Source organism: Myotis myotis, unplaced genomic scaffold (genome assembly GCF_014108235.1).
Source record: "Myotis myotis isolate mMyoMyo1 unplaced genomic scaffold, mMyoMyo1.p scaffold_m19_p_3, whole genome shotgun sequence".
Classification (NCBI taxonomy): domain Eukaryota; kingdom Metazoa; phylum Chordata; class Mammalia; order Chiroptera; family Vespertilionidae; genus Myotis; species Myotis myotis.
Window position 1 is genome coordinate 47,533,154 of NW_023416335.1, and position 17,710 is coordinate 47,550,863.

Consider the following 17,710-nt stretch of genomic DNA (forward strand, 5'->3'; position numbering starts at 1 on the left):
CCACCGTAGCACTTCCCCGAATCTTTTTTCTTGCAAAGCATGGATGAAGCTTCCTGATTTCCTTTCTCTGAAATAAGACACTGAGGTGTATATTTCAAGTTTTGAAATATTTGCACATAATTAGTTTAATATTTGCACGTAATCTGGCATGGATTGGACTTGGGAATTATTTTTGGAATGTCTTTTTTTTTAACTTTTATATATAATATAAATGATAAGAAATTTTACTTAATTATTTAATCAATTTTTTAAAAAGTCAAATAAATGAAATTCAGTTTTATTATAAGCATTTGAACTATTACAAATATTATAAGCAGCTACTGTATATAATACATGTTTTTAGAAATCAAATCTCTGTTTTTATTGATTTTAGAAAAAGAGGAAGAGAGGGAGAGGGAGAGGGAGAGGGAAAGGGAGAGGGAGAGGGAGAGGGAGAGGGAGAAGGAGAAGGAGAAGGAGAGGGAGAGGGAGAGGGAGAGGGAGAGGGAGAGGGAGAGGGAGAGGGAGAGGGAGAGGGAGAGGGAGAGGGAGAGGGAGAGGGAGAGGGAGAGGGAGAGGGAGAGGGAGAGGAGAGGGAGAGGAGGGAGAGGGAGAGGGAGAGGGAGAGGGAGAGGAGAGGGAGAGGGAGAGGGAGAGGGAGAGGGAGAGACATGGATGTGAGAGAGAAACATTGATCCCTTGACTCATGTATGCACCTGACCAGGGATCAAACCTGCAACCTAGGTATGTGCCTGGTCTGTGCAACATAAGAAATAATACAAAGTTTAAGGAACTTTAAAGAAATTTGGTTTAAGAACACTTCTTTGCCTCCTTCCAATTTCCTTTGTTTTTGTCTGTCTGATTTTATAAATCCAAGATTGGAATGCAATATGGATAAAAGGAAAGGTAACCAGGAGAAAAAGGCTTCTTGGGAACCTCTGTAAGCAGATGATAAAACACCAATTCCTTGTGTATTTGTGGTTTCCCAGGCAAGCTTCTTCCTCCCGTGCAGACCTCAGGCACAGACGGCACTTCCTGGTTGACTACTTAAAATTACCTCCCAACACTGACTTCTGCTGGGTCCTCTCTCCTTGATTGGCTAATCATTAGCATGTTTCACAAGCAAGGGTACCTAATCCTGAGCACACCACTTTTTTTTAAGACAAACAACAGCCTTCCATAGGTTTTCCCAGAAGACCTTTCCACTTGAAGAAGCTTGAGGGGGGTCACTGCACTGCCTACTCCAAAATAAATTCTCACTATTGCTTCTGTGCCTAGGGCAATAGAGTATATTAATAAAATCTCATCTTTGTTCAAATTGGATTATGAGAAATGGTTTTCTAAACTATTCTTTGGCAGTTACCTTCTCAAAATGTTAATCATAAAGTTACAATAAAGCCCAGAAGTTCTATTTTTAGTTATAAGCCCACAATAGGTATAAAGACATATGTCTATCCATATAAAAAAGTACACTAATACTCATAGAAGAACTCATAATAGTAAAAAAGGTGGAAATAGCACAAATGTTCATCAATGATAAATGGATAAGTGAAATGTGAAATGGATAAGTGAAATGTGAATCTTACAATGGGTTATTTATTATTTGACAAGCAAAATGAATGAAGTACTGATACACACGACAAGGTGGGTGAATCTTGAAAACATTAGGCTAAGTGAAGAATCCAGACACAAAATACCATGTATTGTGTGATTCTTGAATTAATGGCATATCAAAAATAGGCAAATCTATAAAGACAAAGTAGGTTAGTGTTTGCGTAGGACTGCATCTAATAGGTACATAATTTACAACTGGGGGATTACTTTATAGTATTTAAGTAGTCCCCTAGTTGTAAATTATGGCATGGATGGCACTATAAGTCTGGCATGGATTGGGCTTGGGAATACAAAGGCTTCACCTGGGAAATGATACAGTAGATGTCAAGATAATTTGGGGGAAGAAAGCCATGACAAGTCATATGTTTTTACCATTCCTTGTTTCTGCGGTGCCTTTATCTAATGTGATATAACGATGCTTTCAACTTCTATTCTACTTCTAACTGTTCCCTTTTGTGATTAATGACGTATTTGGAAAAGCTATGGATACAGGAGGATAGGATGAAGTGTCATTCTGTATAAAATATGCAATCATTTTTGCACAAGTGAGACCATTTTACTATCCTCACCATGGGTTTTAAGGGTATGAATGCTAGAATCATTTCTGTAATATATGTGTTTCCTAACAGCATCTCTCTCCGCACATAGTGATCAATTTCTCTTCACTGACTGAAGGAAATTAGTTTATGAAGGATGTGAATGACTTCTTGCATGAACCAAGAAGGACTGAGAGGAAGAAACTAGCTGCTGGAAAAAAAAAAAGAAACAGCGAAAAAGAAAAATGAGTTATGTATATGAAGATGACAACTTACTTCATCCTTTGACAAATATTTTAACAGGTGGCTGTCTGTATTTTATATTAGTGTTGTCTAATAGGGTTTAAAATATGTAATAATCATAAGTATTTTGCCTTAGTCTCTAAGACACTTTTGCATAATGTATCACAACGAATCCTCATAATTATTTTAGGTATCGTGAAGTTTTAAAAATATAGATGTTTATGTCTCTGCGTAAATGTCCACAAAGTATGTCCCATATTTCATATCCTAGATTGAGGGTTTACTTCCCTATCCTGTTCTCACAGTAAACACTTAATGAAATAAACTGTAAGTGAGTATGAATCACAGTGGCAAGCCCCAAATATCATAACCTTTCAAGAATATATCTTCCATTTGTGACAAATCAGAATTAATGAACATGGAAATAAAATGCCAGAAGCTGAAGTCTCATAAAAAGATACAACAGCCTTCACTGCCTGATGTTGTAAAGATTGTCCTTTGTCCTTATTTGTTGGTCCAACACTTTGCAGAGCTATTCATTATTGGGTCAGTAGCATTTGTGTGCATGTGGAGGGGATAGGTGGAGTCACATATGACATACTCCATTTGTTCAAGAACTCAGGAATGCTCTAGCAGAGAAACTAGCTCTTTCCAAAGGACAAAGGGATAGTTGTTGAAACACATTGTTGGCGGTAAAGAATTCTCTTGAGTTCATATACATGGAAAATTAAATAATTCTGGACTATTGGATTTCTATGAAATTCATACATCTGATTATTTCATATTTCTAATTGTTGTCCTTATTTAGATACTAACCTTTTTATTTGCATTTATTGTTTATTATATGCTTTTAAAAGCAATTTTAGAATTTTCTGTATTTATATTGTTTTGCCTGAACACTCCCACCTTCATAATTTCTACATTTGTAATTAAGTTAAACCCAGCACGACTTCCCGAATGAGTATGTACATTTATCTCTAGACTTCTTTCAAGTATTTTTAATTTCTTTACATATCTACAATAAGTTATGTCAACCTCCTGGTAGAAACGAAATCTTCAAATGAGCAAGTCAATAAACACACCCACCCACACATATATACTTGCTCACACACAGAATTACAGAGAATGATAGATAAATTAATTTAGACTTCTAAGATTGCAATTTTACAAAATTTATTTTATCACTCATAAATAAAAGTTTTACTTTATTTATTTATTTGTATATTTATGTTCGTGGATGTAACTTAATATATTTGTTTTGTTTTTATAAATTTTTTTTTTTTTTGCCTAAAGCAACATTCAATTTTGTTTATGTCTTTTAGATAAAAACAACAATATTCCTGAGTCAAGTGATTAAAAATGTGATATAATTGGTCCATCTGTTTTCCAAGGCACATTGACTTCTTTTCTGCCACATATATGTGGATATATTGTTCTCCAGTCACATTGTACATGCTTTGAATTTAAGTTAAGTACATGCTTTGACACACTAAATAAGATTATATTAATAATTTCTAATTTGATAATCAAGAAATATACTTAAAATTTTAATTAACAATTTGGTGATGAATTGGAACATTTCATAATAATTTGAAGTAGTCATAAATTGTCTTACAATAATAAAATCTTCTATAACTATACTATGCAGTTTATGGCATTTAAAAGAACTCAAATTTTATGCTAAAGAGAGAAATTAAGTGAAATGAATATTAAAAATTGATATTTATATTTGTTTTGAAAGAATCCATATCGAACATATAATATATTCAGTTAATTCCTACCCTTTTCTTATCACAGAAGGTTATTCGAAGCAAGAGAATAATTGAAATATACAGTTACCTAGCATCTTAATATAATTTACAGTAACTTCTAATAATTTTGTAATGGAAAGTGTCAGAGATACAGACTCCGAATTTATATGAGATGACAATTATTACATTAAAATGACTGCCAGTAATACATATGTTCATCTTACATTTTATTAATACTTTCAATCACAGTATTTTCTCTCTTCCTTTCATTATCTGAATTATCACAGGTTTAAAAACACATTCCTGTATGCTTTTATGATAATCTACTTGTTACATAAATGGAAGCTCAAAAGAATTGCTCCTATGACCACTCAAGCTTCTTTCGAGTCTCTAAGGACCCACAGTTCTGCACATTTCCAATGTTTAGTAAGAGATGTGCTAGATTGCTCTACTTGCATAATGTAATACAATGCTTTGATCACTAGAATAAGTGCTAAGTATAATTGAATAAATGTATCGTTCTTGTATTTTATGTATATGATAAAAAAGATTTTCCTAAAATAAACAGTAACTGTAACCCTTAATGTTTATAGACTTTTAATTATTTTCTTAGGTAGGAACATCTTTACTTCAGATTTTAAAAGTTTTTGGGAAAAGAGAGGCAAAATAACTAATAATTTAAATCTTAATTAAAAAAAACACATTCGAATTTGATGGTATATTAGATATAAGCATGTTAATACCCTTACAAGAAAAATATATTAAATGCTGTCATTTGAAAGTAACATTGATAATGAATATATGTGAAATTTATATATCTGCAATATTCATTAATCAAAGAATATCTATAGCTTATTATATTATGCCTTTTAAAATAAGTCATGGGCTTAAGTTATGCAAAGTGTATAGTTTTAGAGACTTGTAACACCCTCTAATCACACATTGTGAAATCTTTGCAAAAGCTGCTTTTAAAGGCAATCAAGAAACTTGTATGGAATTCTGTTGTTAATCTGTAGTCAACTTTTGAAACAGAGCATTGATTAATTAATTTATAAAATAAATTTATGAGAACATATACACAATTAATAATTTTAATAACTAATATAATAATTAGTTGTTATAACTTTTCTGATTAAATAGTAATCATGATGTATGGTCATCAACATCTTATTTTTTGCCCTGGCTGGTGTGCCTCAGTCAGTTGAGCATCTTTCCTTGCATCAAAGGGTCTCGAGTTCAATCTCCAGTCAGGGCACATGCCCAGGTTGCAGGTTCAGGCCCCAGTTGGGGTTGGGATGCATGCAGGAGGTAGCAGATAAATCAATAAAAGCATATTTTTCTTAAATATGATTTTTCTAACCAATAGAATTTACATAATTTTTTTCATAAAACTGGATATGTTTGGTTTTGGATCAATAATGAAATGTCTAATTTACCCACTATAGAAACCTCTACTCATAAAACATAACAATATCTGTCTTCTCACACATTCTTCTGCAATATGAACTTGTCACTCTCCTAAAGCACAGCTAAAGTGGTATACTTCCTCACACATTTGAATGTGACTCATAAAATATTGCAGAAGTGATACTGGACCAGCAGTGAGCATGATCTTTAAATGACCCAGTAGGGTACTGGCTGGTGTGGCTCATTTGGTTTTTCATAGTCCCATGGTCAGGGCACATGCCAGGGTTGTGGGCTTGATCCCTGGTAGGGAGCATGCAGAAAGCAACACAATGGTTTTCCCTCACATTGATGTTTCTCTCCATCTCCCTCTCAAAAAACCAATACAAATATTTAAAAATTAAAATAAATAAAAATTTAAAAAATAACCCAGTAGGTTGCATTATCTAGACACCATATATGAAGTACACTTAATCTAAGACAAACATCCCATTAAAAAACAAAACAAAACAAAACAAAGCTCAAGTCCCATGCATCCCTTAGAACAGTGGTTCTCAACCCTCCTAATGCCGCGACCGTTTAATACAGTTCCTCATGTTGTGGTGACCGCCAACCATAAAATTATTTTCGTTGCTACTTCATAACTGTAATTTTGCTACTGTTATAAATCGTAATGTAAATATCTGATATGCAGGATGTATTTTCATTGTTACAAATTGGACATAATTAAAGCATAGTGATTAATCACAAAAACAATATGTAATTATATATGTGTTTTCCGATGGTCTTAGGTGACCCCTGTGAAAGGGTCGTTTGACCACCAAAGGGGTCGCGACCCACAGGTTGAGAACCGCTGCCTTAGAAAATGAGATGAAATATAGAGAGGAAGGGAAGGAGAATACTAGAATGTGTAAATGAGGAAACCATGTAGGAAATGGATCCACCAGATCCAGACACTCCATTTTCTGGATTAGACATGAATCACTAACTGGGCCCTTCCACAAAATCATGAGTAAATGAAATGTTTGGTTTTAAACCACTAAATTTTGGCTAGTTACGCAACAAATTATATCTAAAATACCCACGTTCATGTGAAAGAAATATAAAAACACAATAAAAATATGGGTGATTGAATTCTATCAATAATAGAGAATGGTAGACCAACAGTTAAAATGACACTGTTTAATGTAGTTCAGTTATTTTTTGACTGCTTAATATATGTTTCTTTCAGAAACTGTTCTTTTCCCCAGCTGATGGTATCAACATGATCATTGCTCTGCATTCCTTTTGTAGGTAAAGGACATGGGGTAGCCAATAATACCCAACTCCCTTTGGATGCAGTGATTGGATTAAATGTTACTCAGCACTAGATAAAAATATTTTTTGTGGGATCATGGAATGATTGTAGGAAGAAGGAAATCTCTTTTTTGAAATGGATATGAGTAAAAACCTGGTGATCCTTAGGCTGCCAGTAGATGTTAAGGTCAACATGTGGAGAAGGCCTGCCTAAGAATTAATTTAAAGAAAAAATATATAAAATGGATCAAAGTGAAGAAGAAAGATATAGACAACCAATGACATCTTTTGAACTCCAGGACCCAATAATGCCTTAAGCAAGAGCTTTTTTTTCTTTGATTTCATAGATATGTGAGCTGCAAAATATTATTATTTTAAACTTGTTAGAATTAGTTTTCTGTTACTGAAACTGGACGTCCTGACTAATCACACTATAGGAGATGCAGTTGATCTGTGGAGATGAAAAGAAATCTTAACAGAGATTCTGCCACCGCGAGTTTATTATTAGGTTGAATTTAGATTAGAAATTGTTTCAACATCAATTTAAAACAGTTGTGAAGCATTTATTATGTGCAAGTATTTGTACAAGACATATAAAGGTATACATACATGTCTATAGTTTACATGTTCATGAGAAATTAACATCTTGGGAATTTTTTTCTTTTTAGGATGGATAATATAAAAGTTATGGGTCCTAAGAATATGAGAATTTGGGGTGAAGAAAGAACTATTCAACCATGGGAATATATAGTTGTTAAATATTGGGAAATAAATTAAAATATATGTTCATTTCCTCTCCTTTCTCATATGTCCAGTCCAATTTTTTTTTCTTCCATCAGCTGACCTTGTACGGCACAAGTCTAAAGAGACTATGGTGTCCACACAACACTGGAGTTATTTGAGTATATATAGCAATAGTGCAGAAAAAATTTCCAGACTAACCCTCTTATTTAATTGGTCTTCAGCATGCATGGAAGGGTGGACTTATACAAATAGCAGTAGTATCAAATCTATATGGGATTTTGTTTTCTTCCACCATTAGATCCAGCAGATTGCTGCTCCAGTGTATGGTACCTCATCGGGGAGTAAGCTATATTCTTATTTCTTCTACTGATTAGCTTTATGCACTTAGTAATACAAAGTTTCCCAGCTGAGTCAATCTCCTCTAAATACCTTAGCTATTTTAGTAATTTTCTCTTTCTGAAGGAATATGTCTCTGAGCCTTTAGACTTGGTTCAAGGTGGCATTCAATGCATTCTCTAGCCTTACTGCATATTTGATATATTTGAAACACTATTCATGAAAACTGCAATAGCAATAGCACATGAATATAATGTTTAGTACTTTCTGGCATTTCACGGAGTGCTTTACATTTAATAATTCAATTAATTTTTAAAAATATTTTATACATGAAGATTGGAGGTAAATACAGAAAATGTGAATTGCTGGAGATCACACAGCCAGCAAGTGACAGAGGAGGATTGAAACCGAGCAGTCTGTGCCCAGAGTCCTTGTAGGCTCTGAAAAATCTGTTAAATGACAATTGCAGGAAGTATAAAATTCTATTGGAAATTGTTGCTTATTGTTTTCCTTCTTTATCGTTTTTGAGATATTTGATTGACATATCTGAAGCCCACCCAGATTGGCAGCTTAGGCTTCTTCCAATCAACAGAATGTCTCTTATAAACTATCTCACGGACATGCGAGCTCTGTCGATATGTCTTTTCTTAAATACCTCTGTCAGCTCGACTGGCTTGCTCCAGTTGGGAATGCAGTCTAGGGAATCTCCTGGTATCACTTTGTACACCTAATCCCACAGTTTTATACAGCATTGATTGATTTTCACTGCCAGGATGCAACCCTTATACTGGACAACACTATTTGACCGCTTTTGTCTGAGATTTGCAGCAGGATATGTCCTTCCTAGAATTCTTCAAATACGATTCATTATATTTTACTCCAATTGGCAACCCTTGCTCCTAGTGATTCAATATTATAGATTTAATAGCTTCTGTCTGTTCTCTTTGCTCTTGTTATTTCACTATAACCAAACTGATCACAGATTCTCTTATTCTCTTTGTACCCTTATAAATTCCTACTCATCTATTCATTATAAATATATATATATTTACTAAATCATTTCTGTGCACCTTATTCTTAAATGAGTTTAGATGGATTACTTATTTCTTGAAATCCAGATTCATATTTTCAAACTATTTCTAACTACAACTAGAAAGTAAACAGTCAAGCAAAAAGACATACTTAAAATCAATTTATCTCTGTAATTTTTATCCTTAAGTACACATTATCTATTTCCATGTATTCAGATAATTCAATTCAGGTTTTTTTTATTTTTTATTTAAACGTCAGAGTAATTTGCTTCTCTTTCCTCTCATTTTTATTTATATCCAATTACCTACAAACTGTGTGAATCTGCCTCAGCAAAAGTCCTTGTAAATACCTTTGTTTCGAATGCAGTTAACTCTTCTATGTCACAACAAATCATCTGTCTCCTATCAGACATATCCTTTCATATACAGTACACCAGTTTTACAAAAACAGGACAATTTTGAATATTTTCAAAAATGGTCTACTTCTATTTCAGATGATAAATTAGCATTTTATTGTTAAAATATGTAATTAACAGATAAAACACATAATTATATTACATATGATTATAATATGTAATGTTATATATATATATGCTAAAAAGTAGTAAGATATATGCAGATTTTTAGATATGACCTTTATTTTTCCTTCATTATGTTCTTTCAGTATTTTCAGAAATGAATTTAGATTTCTGGGTCAAATATTCCTATTCATATTTAATAAAATTTTAAGTACCTCATAAGTCTACTCTCGACATTAATTGGCAGTCATCAACAGAGATCTTAACGTTTTCTTTTCCCCAACCAGCTTCACACATTATTCATATAAATTCTATATTTTATTTCAAAATGGAAATCTAAAAGATAAGAGTAACATATTATCTGTGAATAAATGAATTAACCTCATTCAATTAAATATTTATTAAATTTTATGAAAATTGTGTCTTGCCCATTGTGTTCTATTAAAGATTGTAGGGGGAAAATTTTTAAAAGTAAATATTCACCTAGATGCCTTTCAACTGACTCTTGTTAAGTAGAATGAAGGGTGTAAAATCTATGTTAGTGTTAATTGAAATTATTAAAAATTCCATATTACTCAATATCTGATATTTTCAAGGATAATAGTAAATTATAAATGTTTCTAAAATAATATCTATTTAAACTACACAATTTATTCTTTTAAATTAATGCTTTAAACTAAAATTATATTGTTAAAGCATACTGTTTAAGTTACAGAATAATAACATATGGCTCAACTATTTGTTAAATTTTAACAAAATAAAAAGTGTTACAAAACTCTGTTTTTACTGTGTTGATTGTATATTTTATTGTACATATACCTAATATCCATCTTAAGTATAAGATTAATATATTGTATATTTTGTTATTTGTGTTTCTGTGCTATGATTATTTAGTAATTCTTATATTAATGAGGCCAGCATTTACTTAGGAAATTGAAGAGTTAATGGGCCCTGTATTAAGTAAGGGAGAACTACTGTTTATCTCCAACAGAGGTGCACCTTGATAAGGACTTAATTCTAATTTAAATTAAGTGATAAAATGGGAAGCAACATACAACTCTTGAAGCCACATACAAGACAAAATTACTTCTTGTATATATTATATAAAAGATTTTCTCTGATTTATATTGTTTTAAAAATACCTCAAATAAATAAATTCTATATTCTTACACTTTTTTTCATATATCTTTGATTATATTTAATGCTGTTGTATATTTACTTTCAATCATCTTTGCCTCTTTGATGTAGAGTGATGTCAAAATTATTTTATCTACTTACACTCTATAAACCTTAAAGTATTTAGTACATAGATAAGTCCAATACAAAAATGCTACTGGGATTTCAAAATTCATTGACGCACTAAGCAGTAGAAACTAAAAAGCAATGTTTCTTCTATTTGCTTAAGGTATTATCTATTGCTGCCATAATTACTGAAATTCTTTGAACTGAGTCTTTGTTTTTCTCCTTCTTCTTCTCTTATCTCCATCCCCAAAGTCATTTGATTAAAATTTCAAGTCCCTGAAGGAAATTTCCTCTTTTTGAACAATACCCACATGCTTTTAAAAGTTCCTATAGGGCTTTGTTCAATTAAAAATATCATATGGGATATGACAAATTCAGAAGTAATACTCAGAACATTTATTCCTAATTATCAAAAAATGCTTGGGAAAACCTAAATTTAGCATGTTAAAATAAAGTTATTTGAGACGTGGTAGGCATTTATAAAGGATCACATATAACATTTAAAATTGTTTTTTTCAATTGCGCTTTAAAACTGTGTAGCTTTCAGGGGACTGAGCTAGGATGCTGCTGCATAAATAGACAAACATTGCATAAGGAATAAAGGCTGATATGGAAAATAATGGTAGAATATCTAAGTGTCTTATTAAACTAATGACCTTGAAATTAAGTAGTAATTTGAGAAGTTAACATTTATATTGCATGGAAAGTATGTAAAACTGAACTGATCCATTCAGATTGGGTTCACATAGCAAAGTGTTTTTTTCTTTAAATTTGGGATAGAGATATATGACTGCAAATAATTTACAGTCTCTTCTAGGCTGACCCCGAGGACTCTCCTCAAACAATTAATTGTGGTATTTTCCTCTAGTTGAGATTTAGTTTCACTTTACACTATTAATTAGCCATGTTATGCATCTTTTTAAATGCCCCAATGAACACAAACATTTCCCAATTTCAAGTGAATTTCACTGGTGGACTGTGATGAATGTGCCTTGATGCTATGGTTCAATATTTTACGGAGGTGACTCAACTGAGCTCCTCATTAAAGTTCCAGGAAAAAGGACAAAAATTACTCCATATTTTTGTGGATTAATGTATCTTTAAAAATATTTATGCTGTATTTTGAACTTAGAGCTTTATATCCCAAAATGTATAAAAGGAGATGTCAAAAAGATTAGACTGCATTACTTGATGTATAACTAACTTTAGAAATTGTACTCGTTCTACATTGGTACCATAGGCGATTTGAAGAAAGAAAGGCAGGACTAGAGGCAACAAAATGTGCAGGTACTAGTTGTTCAATGTGAATCAGAAAAGTTTCTTACTATTTTGAACTATATAGGCAAAACATAAGTTTGGAAGGAGGATTTATATAATTACTTCAAATAATTTATTGTATTGTTATCTTAAATATCTAACTATTTTCAATGGCAAGCATATTTTTCCATTTGTTTAGAGGGAGTATTTCTAAGGTGGAACTAATCTACTAGACTTCTATAGAATTTGCACACACAAGAAAAGAGGTATAAAAATGGGAAATATGAAAAAAATAGGAAATATGAAAATATTAGCCTTTCACTTATATACTTAGGGTGCCCCAAGTTGCCCCTATATTAAAGTAAAAAATAATTAACACATCATTTAAGTCCTACAGGACCTGAAACCCTGTTCTCTGTTCACTTTCCCTTACAGTGACAGCCATGTTTGTCATTTCTATATTATTTCTCACTCTAGGACAGCTGAACATTCATTTCCAGAGGGACTAGAATGAGCAACACTTTAAAATTTAAAATGATGACATTCTGCTTGGGAAATATAAATGAAGTAGAAGTTGACTGTATGGATTCTGAAAGGTTCAGATTTGATCTTATGAGTCAATGATTTCAACTGGACATTTCAGATCTACCACTAGATCCCCCAGGCCCAAGTATTAATATACACTGTTATGTATCAAGAAAGCTGGAATAAAAATAAAATACTAAAAAAGAAAGGAAAGACACTGTTAAAAACCATGGAAAGCCACACAAACTTAACAGTATGATGAAATCCCACAGGTCTGATGATGGTGTCCAGCATGGATACTAGTGACAGTCCTCACACTCTTCCATCTCAGGCCCATTTACACAACTCTCACTCTTACAAATTACTGAAGCCCTAGTTTTATAAATCTAACATCAAAATGGAGCCCTGGCCGTCAGTTCTCAGTGCTTAGAGCATCGGCCTGTGCAGAGAAGGTTGTGGGTGTGATTCCAGGTCAAGGGCCTGTACCTGGGTTGCAGGTTTTCTGTCTGCCCTGGTCAGACCCAGATGGGAGGCAACCAGTCCATCCATGTAGTCTCTCTCTCTCTCTCTCTCTCTCTCTCTCTCTTCTTCCCTTCCACTTTCTTTGAAAAGCAATGGGAAAAAATATCTCCTCAGGTGAGGATTAACAAAAAAAATAAAAATAAGCTCGCATTTTAACAAAATAAAACAGATTTTTAAAAAATGTAACTACATTTAGAAAACAAAGGAAAATTGAGGTGAGTGGCATCATTTGGTGTTTTTGGAATTTCTTTAATGACTGACTAGCTTAATAGAAGATTGCAAACTTTTAAAATTTCCTTTTGCATTAAACCTGTTGCCTTATAATATTTTAGTTAAAGAATACAAAAAACATCAACAACATTCTGTTCCTCACAGATATGTAGTTGAAAAAGGGAAAATCTCATAAAAGTACTAGAGGCCTGGTACACAGATTCGTGCACTGGTGCGGGGCGTGGCCTGCGAGGATTGGCCTGTTGTAAGAGCACCACTCATCCCACTGTGGGAGCAGCCACTCATATCTGGTCATCCAAGTGGTGCTCTCACTATGGGAGTGCACTGACCACCAGGGGACAACTCCTGCATTGAGCATCTGCCCCTGGTGGTCAGTGTGCATCATAGGGACTAGTTGACCGGTTGTTCTGGTCATTCCACCTTTTAGTCACTGGGCTTTTATATATATATAGACTGGAGGCCCAGTGCACAAAATTTGTGCATGGGGGGGAAGGTGTCCCTTCAGCCCAGTCTGCACCCTCTCCAATCCGGGACCCCTTGGGGGATGTCCAACTGCCAGACATCCCTTTCACAATCCTGGACTGCTGGCTCCTAACCACTCACCTGCCTGCCTGCCTGGTCGCCCCTAACTGCCCCCCCTCACCAGCCTGGTTGCCCCCAACTGCCCCCCCCCCAGGTCTGGTCGCCCCCAACTTCCTCCCCCGCTGGCCTGGTCACCCCTCACTGCCCCACCTGCTGGCCTGGTTGCCCCGCACAGCCTGTTGTTCAGTCATATGGTTGTACCAAACTGCCCCTCCTGCCTGCCTGGTCACCTCATGCAGCCTGCTGTTTGGTCATCTGTCCAGTTTTTTCAGTTGTGACGGCCCCTGGCTTTTTATATATTAGGATTATGATGCTTGAACTCTTACGTGAAAGACAGTGTAACTTGTTTCATCCATAGAAGTCTTTTTATAAAAAATATACTTACCCCAAGCTAACTCCTAAATGAAGACATTTTTAACTCTCTAATTTGCACCCTAGAATATAACTGAATATTTATTAAACAAGTTTTGTGCCACTTCAAGGATTTGAATCAATATCATTAAACAGGTTCTAGAAAAGTAGTTTTATTATTAATTTTTAATCCTCACCCAAGGATATGTCTCTACTGATTTTTAGAGAGAGATGAAGGGAGAAACAGAAAGAGAAGCATCAATAGGTTGCCTCCTGCACACACCCTGACTAGGGATCGAACCCAAAACCTAGGTATGTGCCCCAACCTGGAATCTAGCAACCCTTTGGTATATAGGACAATGCTCCAACCAACTGACCCATCTTGCCAAGGCTCTAGAAAAGTAGTTTGAAAAACCTGTTTTATGCAATTAGACTCCTTTCTTTGTAACAAGCCAGAGACCTAATAAAGTTCAGAAATACTTTTACTTTATCCCATTAGAGTACCCATATTTCTCCTGGGAGTGCATACTCAGATGGAGCCTAGCATTGTTACAATGACAAAGAATATAAATATATGTGTTCAGTAAAAATAGAGAAGTATTTGCTTCTGTTACTCCACACCTTGTCTCCCTCCAATTGGCCCCATTTTTTCTTGAATATCTGTACTCCCACTCCACCATGTCCATCAAATTCTCCTCTCTAGTAGTATTGTTTATTATGTACTTAATTATGTCTCATTAACACCTAATTATATGTGCAGTATCATCTAGAAACTTTATTTCTTAGGCAAAGATGGATCATGTCTGTTGACTTAGCATTTCTCTTGTGACATTTGGCCAAATACATCTTTGTGTAATACTGACTTTCTCCTTGATTAACTTGTGTGGATTAAATCCTATATGTTTTTAGAACTACATATCTTAGCTATAACTTCCCATAACTCAGCCTTTTCTACTTATACTTTCCTACCAAGTATGTAGTGTATAACAGGATGATATACACTTCAGAAAAGAAACAAGACAGTTATATATGTACAAAGTATCTATATGAAACAACCTAATAAACCATAATAAAGAAAAAGGTAATGAATAACTAATATGAATGTTTACTAGAAAAATTCTTTTTCTCAAAACACATAACCAAATTTTTTTCTATTTCAGTGTTGTCTTGAATAATCCTTTCTTCAAATATGTCCTACTAGAGGCTAGGTGCACAAAAATTTGTGCACTTGGGGGGGGGGGCCCTCAGCCTGGCCTGTGTCCTCTCGCAATCTGGAACCCCTTGGGGGATGTCCACCTGCTGGCTTAGGCCTGCTCCCCAGGTGATGGCCTAAGCTGGCAGTCAGACATCCCTCTGGCAGCCCGGGAGCCCTCGAGGGATGTCCACTTGCCAGTGGGGAGCAGGCCTAAGCTGCAGTTGGAAATCCTTAGCAATGCTGAGGAGGCAGGAGAGGCTCCTGCCACCACCACTGTGCTGGCAGCCATCAGCCTGGTTTGTGGCTGAGCAAAGCTCCCTCTGTGGGAGCGCACTGACCACCAGGGAGCAGCTCCTGCATTGATTGTCTGCCCCCTGGTGGTCAGTGTGTGTCATAGTGACCAGTCATTCCCAGTCATTCTGCTGTTAGGGTCAATTTGCATATTACCCTTTTATTACATAGGATAGAGGCCTGGTGCATGGGTGGTTTGCCCTGAAGGGTGTCTTGGATCAGGGTGGGGGTCCCACTGGGGTGCCTTGCCAGCTTGGGTGAGGGGCTGATGGCAGTTTTCAGGCTGGCCATGGCCACGGGCTGGAAGCTGGTATCTGGGATTTATTGATCTTCTGTAATTGAAACTTTGTAGCCTTGAGTGGAGCTCAGGGCCTGCAGGGCAGGCGGGAAGCTTGGCTTCCTCCATTGCCGGGGGAAACCCAAGCCTCCTGCTCACTCCAGCTCTGTGGCTGCCACTATCTTAATTGGGTTAATTTGCATATCCGCTCCCGATTGGCTGGTGGGCGTGGCTGGTGGGTGTGGCTGGTGAGTATAGCAGAGGTATGGTCAATTTGCATGTTTCTCTTTTATTAGATTAGGGTAGCTACAAATTTCATCAGCTAGTGATAGGTTCTTTCAGAACTTTATCAGATGACTTTGCTGTTTCATTGCTTTAACCTTTACCTTTCTTCAGATGCTCCCTAAAGTTATATTTGTAACTTCTCACCCCAAATCTAACAAGGAATATAACCAGATATTTTCACCTTGAATTTTTTCTAGTACCTAATCTTTGTTTGCTACTCTTATTAATAGAATTTAGATCCTGGACTAGGTATATCTTGCCTTAACTATGTTTTTAAAAATATGTTTTTACTTATTTTCATGTAGGGGCTTCTTGCACGCCTCCTACTGGGGATCTAGCCCCAAACCCGGGCATGTGCCCTGACCAGGAATCCAACAGGTGACCTCTTGGTTCCAGGGTCAACACTCAACCACAGAGCTACACTGGCTAGATTGCCTTAACTATTTCAACAGTGTTATTTTTATTACCACACTTAAGAGTTCTCACTTCATGCAAATACCTATATATATTTTTTTAATTTATTGTTGACAGTATTACAGATATCCCCCCAGAACCCATCATTTTATCTTCCCTAAAGCAGAGGTGCATTTTGCTATTCTACTTTTCAAATGCCTTCATATGGTTGGCTCATAAACTAATATTTAGACCCATGAGTCTTAAAAATTGAGACCATCATTCATTTCAACCCATTGCTGTTTTTTAAAAAACAATTTCTTCCAATACCCAGAAATCACTGGAAGAACAGCAACAACAAAAAAGATGGAAATCTGTTCAAGCAATTAAGAGGTAAGCCAGCCAGCAAGGAAAGTGTTACAATCTATGGCAGAACAGTGAGAACAATGGTAAGGATCAGCTTCTGTACAGGTAGTTTAGGAGTTTAAAAGAAAGTTGCTGCTCTTAACATTTGGTGTGTGTGGGGCGGGTGGGGGGAGATGGGTGGGGGGAGGAAGGGCTGGGGGAGGGGCCAGGAGAGGGAAAGGAGAGGCAGACAATTTGGTTCCAAAAGACAAAGATGAATTTAAGGCAGCTGCTTCAGCCCCTGTGAAAAGGGGAGGGGGGGGGGGGGAAGCATAGTTGAAAAGGTTGACAGGCTTCAATATGCAAACTAAATGCACTGACAACAGGAGTAATAACCAATAAATAAAATCTAATGCATTCGAACCTGGGGGCTCTGCTTAATATCTGACTCAACCAGATTCACAGGAAGTTGACCAGTCATTTCAATCCTCTTTTTGGCCATTATATAGCGATGAGGTCAAGGGAATATGGGGCAAGTATCCGGCCACCTGATTGGGAAGTATAAGTGGTGTTCAAAAAGTGGTCACATGGGTCTACAGTTTCCAATAAAATACTAAAATATCAAAAAGCTCTTCAATTGTCAAAACAAAACAAAATATTGAACATAAGTAAAATATTTGGACAGAACTGATATAAGTTTACTTATGGTCATTATTCACCCAATCTAGTATGAATATAAGGATATGTTTTATCTCACTGCAA